Below are 13,682 nucleotides of genomic sequence, written 5' to 3'. Positions count from 1 at the left end.
CAGGACTGCTTGCAGTGAGGCTGGCTTACCCAGCACTCTTGGGACCAGCTGTTTGATTTCCTGGGGCTTGTAATGGAAAGGTAGGAGAATGCCATAGTGGCAAGGGGAGGAAGGATCAGCACTGGGGAGGGAAGGGTCCATTCTAAAAACCCAGAGTTCTTCTTGCCCTAACATCTACAGTGAATCAATGCTCCCCAAGTATAAGTAGATAAGGGGTGATCACAGCATCTCCAAGGAGGGGAAACTTTGCCCGCTCTAGCTAAACAAACCAAAATAGCCTCAGCTTCCCCACCTCATCCGAAGAGAAAATTGGATCCCACAATCTCTCTTTTTTTAAAAAATCTTGCAACACACAGAAGATGATGGGAGCAAATGATTTTTGCAAGAACCACTTTTTCCTCCACCCCTCCCCCTTCGCCACCCACCCAGCCTTTGGATACAAAGGGAGAGATGGATCCCACAGACAAAAGGCGGATCTGCAAATGCCATTCCCCAGCAGCAATCTGAACATTCAATCCCCAGCAGGCTTTCAAAAAAAAAAAAAAAGAAGAAAAGAAAAGAAGGAAGGATGACATCACTTGACCGCTGGACGAGACAGGGAGTCATTCCAGAGAGAGACACAGGCAATTTACCAATAATGAACTGGGCGCTTCCTAAGGACTAGCAAGTCCATTAGCAGTAAGAATGCGGGCTGTGGGCTGGGAGAGGAACAATGGCAGGGGGGTTAGGCGGGTAGAGAATACTATCACACAACCAGCCAAAAAATGTGAATAAATATATTGGATCAAATTCATCTTTGGAGCAACCCCAAGTCAAGTAACATCCAATAACTTCATAATAATGCTTCTCTTATAGACGGTCTTTCATCAGTAGAGCTCAAAGTGATCAGCAGGACTGACCCCATTTTATAGCAGGGAAAGTGACTTAGCCACGGTCACTCAGCAAGCCAGCCAGAGGAATAGAACCCAAATCCTAATCCAGTACTCTATCAACTAGGCCATACTGCCTTCCTTTCAGTGGAGATGCACCAGGTATGACCTTGGCCCCACTGATTTTTGAGCCTCCTGTTAATAACAAGAATGTAGCATGGGTCAAAAAGGGGGACACAAGCCTTTGGACTACAGATGTCTTCCCCTGGAATCTGTCAGACAGCGGAACAGCAGGAGGTGGATGGATGCGGCTAGCAGCCCTTTGGGTCTATTTCTGAGTCACTTCAGAAGCATTCAAGACTTGGTTGGTCTATCTGTTCTTGGTTGTTTTCTTTTTCCAGAAAGGGAGATAAAAAGGAGAGGTAATATTTTATTCAGGTGAAATTCACCCCTGTGCACAGAGACAAAATAAGGCCTCAGCACTGATACCCTCAAAATAGGGCTTAACTGGCACTTTTGTGATGCATAGCCTTCAGCTAGCCCTCTCCTTGGGAGAGCCCAGGTCTTCTTCTGTATTCTATACAATACTGAGCAGACTGTCAATGTTTAATGGTCACCACTGTAAAGGCCTGTACTTAACCACTAATCATGATTGTTCTAAGGTCCTCCTCTACCTTGATACACGTAATTTCCAATGGATGTTAATTGAATCATGTCCATCCAACATAAAATGAGACCTCACTGGAGGCTCCAGAGGATCAAAGGGAAGTTTGGTCTGACAAAGACTGTCCTGAGCGTCGATAGCCTGCAGTTTCATTTCCCATATCAGGCCAACCAGATGTCATAGGCCGCCGTCCAATTCCATGCTAGAGTTTGTCTGTGTTTCCTTCCACACGCTACAGCTGCCTAGTTATTCCTTGAAGAATTTGCTGTCCAGGGACTGAACTTCCAAACTGTATGGCTCACTCCACAAACCATATATGTTGCACGGTTATTAGACGGTGCAAATAAATAAATAAGTATGCCAGCCCAGGATTTCGGCCGCTGTAGAAAGAAAGAAAGAAAGAAATGTTCGGTATTTGGGTCGAGGAGCCCTGGAATCACACAGTCTATTGCACAACCCTTCTTTTCTTACATTTTGGCTCGGCGCTTTGACTGCACTAACCCCGTTTCCATGTCGCTGTTATTTTATGAGCAGCTTATAGAAATGTGTAGGGTGGGGTTTTTTTAATTACAGTTATTATACATGGAGACAGTTCAAATGACTGCAGACCACCTCCTCTGACTACCAGGGGTTTGCTACACACACACACACACACACACACACAAACACACGAAGCTTCTCAGTAGATGCTAATGCCTCAAGGAAGGAGGACGGGGCAAGGAAGACAATTTGTGGGAAAGTTCGTTACATCTCCTTCCCCATGCTGACAGTCGGTTTGTTGTCTCCACCTGTTATCTCTCACTTTATGCTAAACGCTCGGAGGCAAGGACCATCTTCCTGCTGCGCGTTTGTACAGCGCCTCGCACAATGGTGCCCCCATCCCTGATTGAGCCTTCTACTGTAAAAAAAAGAATACATCATGATGATGATGATGAGAGGAGACAATCTCTAGTAAGCTGGGCCACACTGAGTATACTTGGTCATGCCAATGAAAATATAGAAAGTGAACGGAGAGACAGGGGGCGAAAGAGACGTTCCAGGAGGCGGAGGGTTAAAGCCAACTAAACAGTATGTTCATTGGAACTCGTGCAAATGTTCCACTAGCTAAAATGTGCAAGTCTTGCAGGAGCCTGGGGAGGGGGAGGGACGTTTGGGTAACTGTTGCCAAAGCAGGCGTTACTAAGGAGACATTCCAAGCCAGCCAATGAGAACAGGGTCCCCATTACCTCAGCAACATGCTTAGTGGGGCAATGGCACCATCTGGTGGCTGGGTGTCCATCGGTGGCATCAGGCACAAAGTGCAGGGCAAGGGGGCTGCAGACATAAATAAATAAGTGCACACCGGCGGTCTTTATCCCACCGCATATTAAGCTTAGCGTACTTGAGTTTTGCTGAATTATTTTTCCGGCGCTTATAGTAACATCCCAACAGGATCTCTGCCCTCCAAACCGTAGCATGCCAAATCAGTCGTCTGCCCCTCCTTCATATGTTTTAACTTAGAAATTGTTAATCCTAGTTAGCTCATTTTAAGCATAACCAGGTTAATTACTCTTTAGATGCCAAGACGGCAACTTGGCATTAAAAGGTAGTGTAGTAAGTGTAACAACAGGGAGGAGGTTGGAGGATGGCGAGGTTAATCATGGACTTTTTCCAGGGCGAGCCCTCACACAAGTACTCCATTGAAACCAGTAGAATGACCACCACTGATGTCTTATGGTTAAAATGCTGGTCTGGGCCTCAGGAGAGCTGGGTTCAAATCCTGGCTCTCCCGCAGACTCCCTCTGTGACGTTAGGCAAGTCACCTAATCTGTCTGTGCCTCAGCTCCCTGGCTGTAAAAAGGTGCAAAATTATGCTTCCTTTCTCCTATCCTGTCTATTTAGCCTGAGGAGCAGGCACACAGTCTCACTTTGTGTATGTACAGCGCCTAGCACGATGGGACCCTGATCTCAGCAGGGAACTCTAGGTTCTACTGTAACAGCAATAACAACAATAAATAGTAATTGATTTCAGCAAGAGCAGGATAGGTCCTGGTGATGGGCAGCAAACCTCAAAGGGATCAGTTTGGATATGGGCCTCAAAGCCCAGATTGCTTCTCAGAACTCTCAGTCCACAATACAACTGGGCTGAAATTTCTTAAGATCAGGCTTATCTTAAAAGACTCCTGCGACTTCCTGCTCTGAAGTAGAGCTGAGAATAGCCTTTCTGCTGCCTTCTGGTGGGAAATCCCCCCACTCCAGAGCCCAGGCTGACCAAGAGGAGTGGAGAGCTCTAAAAATGGAAAATCTGGGCCAAAATTAAATATTAACTGCATGGTTTTTAAAAGGGGCGGGAGAGATTCAAGGCCAGAGCCTCAGCTGGTTTAGATCAGCCTAGCTCTCCCCTTCAGTGCAGCTGCAATGATTTGCGCATACACACGCACACACTCGCTCGCAGGATTACCTTGAGAAGAAATGACTCTGTGCTAGCCAAGCACTTTACACACCAGACTGCAAACCATAAATAAGCTGATTTACCCTAGCTGGATGCAAGGTTTGTGTGTGATGTGCAGGGGGGTTTTCTGATGGATCCCCCCCCACCCAGTTCTGGTGGAAACCCAAACTTGAGTAAAAGCTTCATTTACAAACATACGCTCTCGCCATGTAAGCAAGCTACAGGCCTTGTCTTTTCCCCCTGCAAACTGTTTCAGTACAGCTGCGAACTCTTTCTTGTTTACATTACAAAATGAAGGCAGCGAACAACAGCTGTGCTGTCGAAGTATTTATGAGAGAAAGGATGCACTAGTATTTCCTGAGAGCTGGTTCCAAGGCCCAGACCTCGTCCCCCCCCCAGCACTCCAGGAGTTGGGAGGGGTGCTTTCCATCTCCCGGTTGCCACTGAGCTAACCTTTGGAATCGTCATTCTGCGTGGAATATGCCCATGGAAGAAAAAAAAGGAACCCCGTTTATTCAGCACAATCAGGAGTAGAAACAGAGAGGCCGGCTAATTAGGGGCCCTGTAAACAGAGCTGCATTGACAACCTGAGAAAATGTGCCCCACAGCCCACGGGCCAGTTCGGGAGCTTGGCAGGGTGGGTGAAGGCTCTAGGGCAGGGATCGGCAACCTTTGGCCCGTCAGGGAAATCCGCTGACGGGCTGGGACGGTTTGTTTACCTGCCGCGTCCGCAGGTTCGGCCGGTCGCGGCTCCCACTGGCCCGCGGTTCGCCGCTCCAGGCCAATGGGGGGTGCGGGAAGCGGTGCGGGCGGAGGGACGTGCTTTTCCACTGCATGCATCTGACGAAGTGGGCTGTAGCTCACGAAAGCTTATGCTCAAATAAATTTGTTAGTCTCTACGATGCCACAAGTCCTACTGTTCTTTTTGCGGATACAGACTAACACGGCTGCTACTCTGAAACAGACTTGTCACTTTCCCTTTGCTGGCCCGCAAAGGGGGACACCAGGAGTGGACAGGCATAGAAGCCCTGGGACATTCTGGGTTAGGGGGTCTGGTGAGGGAGGCTATTTTAATCCTCAGCTCCCCTCAGTGGAATCTTGCCTGTACTCCCTGGTGCTGCACTTTGAGGCCCTATATGCTGACATTTACACCCAGCGTTGTCAGGTGAACCAAGTGTTTCTCTCGCTCTCTCTCACACACACACAAATTATTCCAAAATTGCTTCCACACTGTTCTCAGACCATCCTCCCCGCCCATTTCACCACCCACTCACTCCCTCTCTTGGCTTCCTCTCTCCTCCTGCCTCCAAGTTCAAGATTCAGGTTTCTGCCCAGCCAGACCCACCCCAGCCCTGCTTACATCACGTTCTTCCAGCCTTTCCCCTAAGCCTCCCACGCTTGACTCTGCACCTTTCTGTCCTGCCTGAAACAGTCTCCCAGTGTCCATGTGCCAGGCACCCGCTCTCAAACCTGCATTAGCAGAGCTTCCTATGCTGATGGCCATACCTATTGCCACTCGGCCTGTTGCACTCTGCATTGTTTCTAACCTAGGCAGGGCCTGGTCCCTGAAGCCCTTGCATGAGCTATCCTTACCTCAGTGAGTAAGTGTGTGAGTAAAGGTTGCAGACTGGGCCCTCAGGATATGTCTACGCTGCAATGTAAGCCCAGGGTTTGAACTCAGGCTCAAGCCTAACCCCTCCTTCCATCTACACATGTTGTCCTAAATCAGGGCTCGAACCTAGGGCCCCAGGACCCCATGGGGTGGAGGGCCCGAGCCTGAGTCAAGCCAAGACCTGGGTTCAAGCCCCACGGCTTTACAGTATAGACACACAGTCCCACTAGACTTATGCTCTGGGAGTCAACCAAAAGTATTCCACAATCCCACGGACTGACTTCCTTTGTCCTCTGAACAGTCAAGTTTGGTGGACAGTCAAGTTTTCCCACACGGCACCATGAACAGGGGCTACAATGGTCACATTTTGGGAGGGCATTAGGAAGTCTGGGATATGGGTGGTTGGGCTCAGGCCCATATAATGCAGTGTAGACACTGGCGCCCCAGGTAGGGACCCAGGGTTCAACAATCCTAACCTGGGGTTACAAATGAGAGTAGACATTCAAGCCTTAGGTTAACGAACCCAGGGTCTGCTAATTCGAGTTCTACTAACCCTGGGTACACTGCAGTGTAGACATAGCCATAAAGTCTAAGCGCCTCAGGACCTGGGTCTTGGCTTTTAAAGTGCTTTAAAAATCTCTGTATAATAAAGAAATGTCGTTCTAGGCACTCGAGTTAATATTAACATAAAAATAATATTCACCCCTGAGCTCGTGGCAGGCAAATAAGACTGACTGGATAAGCCAGAGAGAGCAATTTATGAGGCACCATATGTGAGGTATGTACAAGAATTATAAATGATTAGAGAGAGACAGAAATATTGTCTTATTATAGGAGGCAGATTGCGCAAAGGATTAATTCCTAAAATGCCCTCACGTTGCAGAGACCCAGCCATTAATTCCATGCCTGAATCTCTGGCTGGCTGCCTGATTCTCCTCTTTCACTTCAATGGATCAGGAGCCACTCCACTGAAACGGATGGAACTACAGTGAGAACTCAGTGACAGCTGGTTTAAAGGAGAGGAGGCGCAAGGACTTTAACCTTAGTTGTTTGCCTGTAGCGAGCCAGCTCCTATATTTGATTGGCATTTCATGTCGGATTTCTCCAGCCAAGGATATGACTTTAAATCTGTCTAGAAATTGCAAACCCAGACGCAAGTTACCTAGCGGCCTCAACTGGGTTCAGAAGCTCAGTTGTGCTAGTCGCTGTCCAGACATATAGTAAGAGACTGTCCAGCCTGTTGATTTGGACTGTAAACTCTTCAAGACAGAGACTAAGGTGTGGGGTCAAGGAAATACCATTATCGCTGGGGAACTGAAGCTCAAAGAAGATGAATGCACCAGGCCAGGGAAGCACTTAAACACGTGTCAATCCATCACGTACCATGCTGAATCAGAGCCACCGGCCACAGTGGGAGACTGCGGCAGAGCTGGGAATGGAACCCACTTCTCCTGAATCCCAATCTAGTGCCTTAGCTATAAGGTCCTCCCCACTCTAAAGGGAGCGACGCTGCAGCTCCCTGCCCCCAGGCAGTACTCTTTGAAGAATCAGGGCCTGAATCCCACTGGGAGGCAGTAAGATACAGATGAAAGGCCCTAGCTAGAAACTTCACAGGAACAAAATTAATATTGCTAGCACTGGACAACATCAGTATGCATTATACAAGGCCTGTTGAGTTAATTAAAAATGGATATTTGATACCCGGCCTGAACAGTGCCCTGTACACGTCTAGGGATTAATAACTGATTTATAATTTATTTGCACATTCATTCACTCTGTTTCCATGGGGCGCCGGAAGCCCATGTGTACCGATACATCACACGGGCCAGTATGCGCACTCTATCCATAACTGTCTCGGGGTGACATACTGGAGCTGCGTGCAGGCTGTAATTAGTTACTTACTTTAGAGGCTTTTTATGAGCGATCATACATCTCTGGAGAAAGATTAACAAAGGGTTTATTTCTGCTCAGCTCACGGCAGATGTCAAAAAAACTGAGGCTCCAGAAATTATTGATTTGATTTCCATGAGGCTTTGCTTTCAAGGTAAGTAAGTGGTTCAGCCGTTTGGCTGTTATAAGCCAGAGACGCCATATTAATTGGTTTCAGAGTAGCAGCCGTGTTAGTCTATATCCGCAAAAAGAACAGGAGGACTTGTGGCACCTTAGAGACTAACAAATTTATTAGAACATAAGCTTTCATGGGCTACAGCCCACTTCATCAGATGCATAGAATGAAGTGGGCTGTAGCCCACAAAAGCTTATGTTCTAATACATTTGTTAGTCTCTAAGGTGCCACAAATCCTCCTGTTCATATTAATTGGGGCCTCATTCACTGCATCACAGAAACAGGCCTACTGAAATGCTGAAAATGGTTTTTGATTTAAGCATGTCTCAAAAACTTTCCTGTATTGGCACCCCAGGTTGCAACAGAAAATAATTTCCAGGCCTCCCAACTCGCAGTGGTGGTCGTGATCGGCAAAAGTTAGACCATAACCCCTGGGTTTAAGTAACGGCAAGTTCCCATGGTATGTTAGGGGGTAATTTCTTGGTAACAAGCTGAGATTCAGGACTCGCAACACCAAAGGACTCTTTTCTAGGAGCTATGTGCACTATTGCTAACCCTGAGCCTTCAAATCTCATGAATCAGGCCCCGCACATCATGAGATTGGCTTCAAAATCATGGGAGTAAGACAACAACAAAAAGACCAAAAAACATTTTGAGTTCTTTTTCTTTGCCTTCTGCATTCCAAACCTTAAGGGTGCACCGAGGTCACATGTTCAAACTTTTCTCTGCAACATGAAGGCCAGAAACCGACTTGGTCGTTTAAGAAAATGCTTAAATTCTCATGTAATCGTAAAGAGTGGGGGTTGTAAGAACACTACCAAATCTCACTTGGAGACTTGGCAACACTGGGCAATTGAGTTAATGGCACAGATGTTCCGGGGTGACAGTGTAACGGCAGGGTCAATATTTAAGAACCTTGAGTGAGGGCAGGCTGGGAGGTGGACAGAATTAATACCAGACGGGAGGGTAGTAAGGGCAGGGAAGTTGGAAAGTATTCTGAATATTGAGTAAGATAGACACTGATCAGAAATGGTGAGTTCAGTTTAATAATGTTCTGGGTGTCCCTAAACCTCCAACTGTCAGGAGCTGGGACTAGATGCCAGGGGCTGGATCACTCGAAATTGCCCTGTTCTGTTCATTCCCTCTGAAGCATCTGGCACTGGCCATTGTCAGAAGACAGGATACTGGGATAGATGGACCATTGGTGTGGCTGTTTTTAAGTTCTTATGAAGGAATTAGAGGCCCATCAGAGGTCAACAGTCTATTGACTTCAGCAAGGTTATTCCTCATTTATACCAGCGTAAGATCAGAATCAGGCCCATGGCTCGCCTTTCTTTGAGCTTATGAACTAATTTACACAATAGTCCCTGGGATGACAGAATGACCATAAGACTATTTTGATGCTCTGGGCCAAATTTAGCCCTGGTATAAAAGCTGGAAAAATACTACTGAACTCAGTGGGGTTGTGCCTGCTTATGCTAGGGCTGGATTTGGCCCTGTGACACTGGCTAACTCAAGTTATGATCACTCCTGGGGCAGAAAACACTTCATTGCTTATATTATGGGAGTGCCGAGAGGCCCAACCAAGACTGGGGCCCAATTGTGCTAGGTGCTGTACATACACATAATAAGAGACTTACAGGTGAAATAGACGAGATAGACAAAGTTGGGGGAGGGAAAACAGAGGCACAGGGCAGGGAAGAAACATGCCCAAGCTTGCACGGCAGAGAAGGGAATAGAACCCAGGTGTCCAGATTCTCAGCCCAGTCTCTGTTGCTGAGCAAATAGTTCACAATTCATACTTTAGTCAACCACTTCTGCTTTTAATTCTGTTTGCAATTTGTCTGTGAACAGAATACGACAGCCTCAAACTTATTTATTATTCAGAATTATTCATGAATTGCTGCAGTGACCGGTTCTTGGTCTGCAGACTGTTTGAACTGTGCATTGTGAGCAGCACCGTGACTGACAGGCGGTAACTAGCTTATGTAGCACAAGCACCTAACGTAACAAACTGATGCAACTTGAATTTCAAATTGCATAGTCCGCTCTAATCTTCACGATCTGTGGCGCATGCCCTGTCAACTGGGCCCTGCTGCCGCTCCAGACAGCGGAAGATACTCCTCTTATTTGCATCAGTTTTACACCAGAGAAACTCCACTGGCTGCAGTAGAGTCACTCCTGAATTATACTCGTATAAATGAAATCAGACTTGGCTTTCAAGGCACCACATTCCTTGGAGAGGAGCCTCAGTGAAGTGTAAATCTGCAACGCTCCACTGATTTCAATAGAGCTACTCCAAATGACACCAGTTCTGGCCTCTTACAATGGAACTTTCCTTTATTGCTAGTGCATTATCGGTTTTTCAGTCCTGTCTGTACTCGTAAGTTTCTTACTGCTCAGTAGGATTCTGAACATAAATCCTTCTCTTTTCTTCTGCAGTGTTGAAAATCTGCCACCGGTTGTATATTTTTAGATTTGAAAAAAATGTGGCCTTCAAAGGCTCTGAACGCTCACGAGTACTTTAAGAAACAAAACATATAGCTTTACTGTCAATAACAGCAGCCTCAAATGGACTCCCTGCAACCACGGAATAGAACTAAATTATTGCCTTTTACAAAACTGATGGCTGACTGCTTATTATTGGCTTTCATCTTTATTACCTCTTCAGGCAAAGAGGTTGGAATGACAGCAGCAAATAGCTCCCAGCAAATCGTTTCGGACAGCCAGTCTCTCCTACAGACCTGTCCATCAGACCTGTCAGGGAGATGAGAGATCCCTCCAAATGCAGACGTGATGGATAAGATGGTGGCCCGGGGATTAGCAAAGCAAAGAAATAGCCGTGATAGTCAGCAGAGTCTTGCCATCTCAAGATTCCTGGTAACACTAACAAGAGAAGATAAAATATTTCTATACAGCCAGCAAATCAACAGATCATACATGTGCTCCGAGCGCATTGTAACCAGTCTGAAATACAAGGAGGCCCTCAGTTGTGCACTTTCTGAAAGCTGAGCATGCATCTGAGCAAGAGCTTGCTAACCTGTGCAACAAGGAAGTTTATTCCTCCATCATGGAAAATGCAGGTCCCAGTCAATATTGAGGCTGTGTGCATTTACTCCAGATTTTTAAACGCACACCAGTCTATGAGCAACTTCGGTGCAGGCCCCGGACTTCTGGAAAATGGCCAGCGTACCCCTTGGTAGGGCTGGCTCCAGGCCCCAGCGAAGGAAGCAGGTGCCTGGGGCGGCCAATAGAAAGGGGAGGCGCTCTGTCCGTGATTGGGGCGGCACGTCCGTGTCTTCGGCGGCAATTCGGCGGCGGGCCCTTCACTCCCTCTTCGGCGGCAATTTGGCGGCAGGTCCTGCTTCTTTTTCTTTGCCACTTGGGGAGGCAAAAAAGCTGGAGCCGGCCCTGCCCCTTGGTGTTGCGAAGTTGGGTGCATCCCAGTTTGGGCCCAGCCCTGTATCTCATCAGTGCATTGAGCTCCCCTCAGAGTCAATGGCAGATCCGCGCTACACATGGAGATGGGGCCTACACAATCCTGCCCTAAGGCCATGTTTGGATGGCCTTGAAGATTGTTTCTCCATGCAAGGAAACCAAACCAATGCCAACCACCTCTCACGGCAGGGAGTTCTAGGGAGAGTTTGTGAAATCTCTACATCGAAGGGAACCACCAGACCAGACTTTAGTAAACTGTAGCAGATGCTCAGTTCACAGGACTGATCTTGCTCATCGGTTAGATCCTCATACAAAAGTAGAGAGTGGGGGAGGCAAATTTGCATGCTCAGGGCAAGTGCTCCCACGGGCTACTTCCTCCGAGTTTTGCTATTTTCAAGCGGACAAAGAAAGAAGGATGTGGCAGGAGGACACAGGGTACTGATATGTATTTAATGGTAAAACAGTTGTTTTTTAATGTAAGATTGAGAACTGGGAGATAATAAAGTAGTTCAACCATTTCAGCAACTGTAGGCAGCGTTGCCAACACTCCAGATTTTATTCACAAAATTCCAGAATTCTCACAAAATCCCAGAATTCTCACAAAAGGTGGTGTTTTCTTTAAAGCCTCAGCTCCTGGACTCACGTGATTGTTTGAGACTCTCAGCTTGCATTTAAAAATTAAAGTTCCTAACCTTTATGGTTGTGAAGCAAAGCCTGTCCATATGACTCTAGTGTGACCTAAAGGTTCAAAACCCAGAAGGTTAAAAAGAATCCAACATGTATTTCTGGTGTCACCAGCTGGTGCTATTACACTTAGTCTTCCAAGTTCTTTGTGTGCGAGAAGATTTAGGTCTTGGAAGAATGGCCGTATTGTTCTCAGTTTTGTTATGCGGTTGCCTTTTGAGAGAAGCTGTGGCAAGCAGTCAGAGGGTTTGCTGTCCACCTGAATCTCTCTAACTAGGATCAGTTCTTGGGACAGAGTAGCTTCCTGTGCATGGGCTGTGGGTGTGTGGTTCCTGGCCCAGAGGATTGCCTGCATCCGGTTTGTGACTGCTTCTGTTCCAGGATCAGGTGTGTGTGCAAACAAAGCAAATTACACCCTGCACATACCCATACTCGGTGTCACTGGTTTCTCCTCCACTCTGAAGCCAGCGTTCTACGGCCCCAGAATTCTGCCACCACTCAGCGCAAGGGTGAGCATGATTTTTCTTAGATGACGTGATTTTTAAGTCAAGCTCCTGAATTTTGTGGCTGTGACTCATGACTTTTGAACACTTGGGATTGGCCGTAGCGAGTATGGTTAAACAGATAAAAAAACTGGCCAGGCCAAAATCCCTATTAGCTTGATATTCCATAGTCATGGAGCTGCCACGTGAGCCTCTGTATTTGCCTCCAGGAATCACCTGTCACTTAGTCTCTTCCAGGAGGCAGATTAGAGTCCATAGGGCTCAGTCGCAGGGTATTTTTCATGTAACAAGATGGGGAAATGTCATTCTTCTACTGTGACGCGTGCAAAAATCCCTCCATCATCTGAAAGGGAGGGCCCCTCGAGACAAGGGCTGGGCTGTGCAGGGTTTATGGGGTCTTAGTCGTGTGCTTTCCTGACGAACACAGTACGTTCTTTGCAGTAATAAGGTAACTGTTAGTTCTGAGCAGGAACAGACAGGCTCAAGCAAGCCTTGTTCAGCCCTCTGGAGTAGGACTGGTGCATCTAGTTTCAAAGATTGGGCAACGTCTTCAAATCCCCAGAGACCCACGTCCTGATCTGCCTGTTCAGCCAGTGAACAAGGGACAGAAGAGTCTGGATATCTATAACTGCAAACACCCTGCAGGTATTTTGAAAATAACATGCTCTGCCCGGGGCACTAGTGACTGGAAGTTGTTAGCAAATTACAGCTTCTGTTGTGGGGGCCTCAGTTCCGTTTGCACAGAAGAGGTGCCCACCATCACAGCTGGTGTCAGCCAAGAGGCTGCGAAACTGATAGACATGTTTCAGTTCGGACTCGTGCTCATTTCAGGTCAGGGCTAGCGGAATACCAGGGAAAGCTTGTCTTGCCACCGCCCATACTGTGCTCTGGTTAATCAGTTGACTTGACTTTCCAACACTGTCACGGTTTGGCACCTTTCACCCCATGAAATGCACAAAGGAAAACAAATACTGTCCTCTGCTTAGTTTGCAGGGTTGAAATATCTACCTACCTTAGGCTGTTCCCTTGGCACATATCACCTTGGTGTCTATGTAACCACGTTCATGCCCACTCAAAAAATGTTCTACAGAGCATTTCCATGCCATCTTTGACTCCCACGCTAATTATGCTTTCAACTACTCTCTAAGAGTGAAGACCACCTATGAACTCGGAAACCAGTAACTGCTTGTTTGTACCAAAGAAAAGCCAGACGGTACCACCAGCTACCAAAAGCATGAGTTCCATAATGGCTTTGTTATTACGCCGTCCTTGGGACTTACCCTCCACGCCAAGGATGGCGCTTTGGGGGATCAGCCCACAAATGAACAACATTTTCCCCAATAAAACCATTGTGATGTGCCCTTATGTTTACCTCTATGGAGTCAACCCTTGTTTCCTCACTCAGTCCAGTGGGGA

The sequence above is a fragment of the Chelonia mydas genome, chromosome 16, assembly GCF_015237465.2.
Source record: "Chelonia mydas isolate rCheMyd1 chromosome 16, rCheMyd1.pri.v2, whole genome shotgun sequence".
NCBI classification, from domain to species: Eukaryota; Metazoa; Chordata; order Testudines; family Cheloniidae; genus Chelonia; species Chelonia mydas.
Note: the sequence above shows the minus strand (reverse complement) of the source record.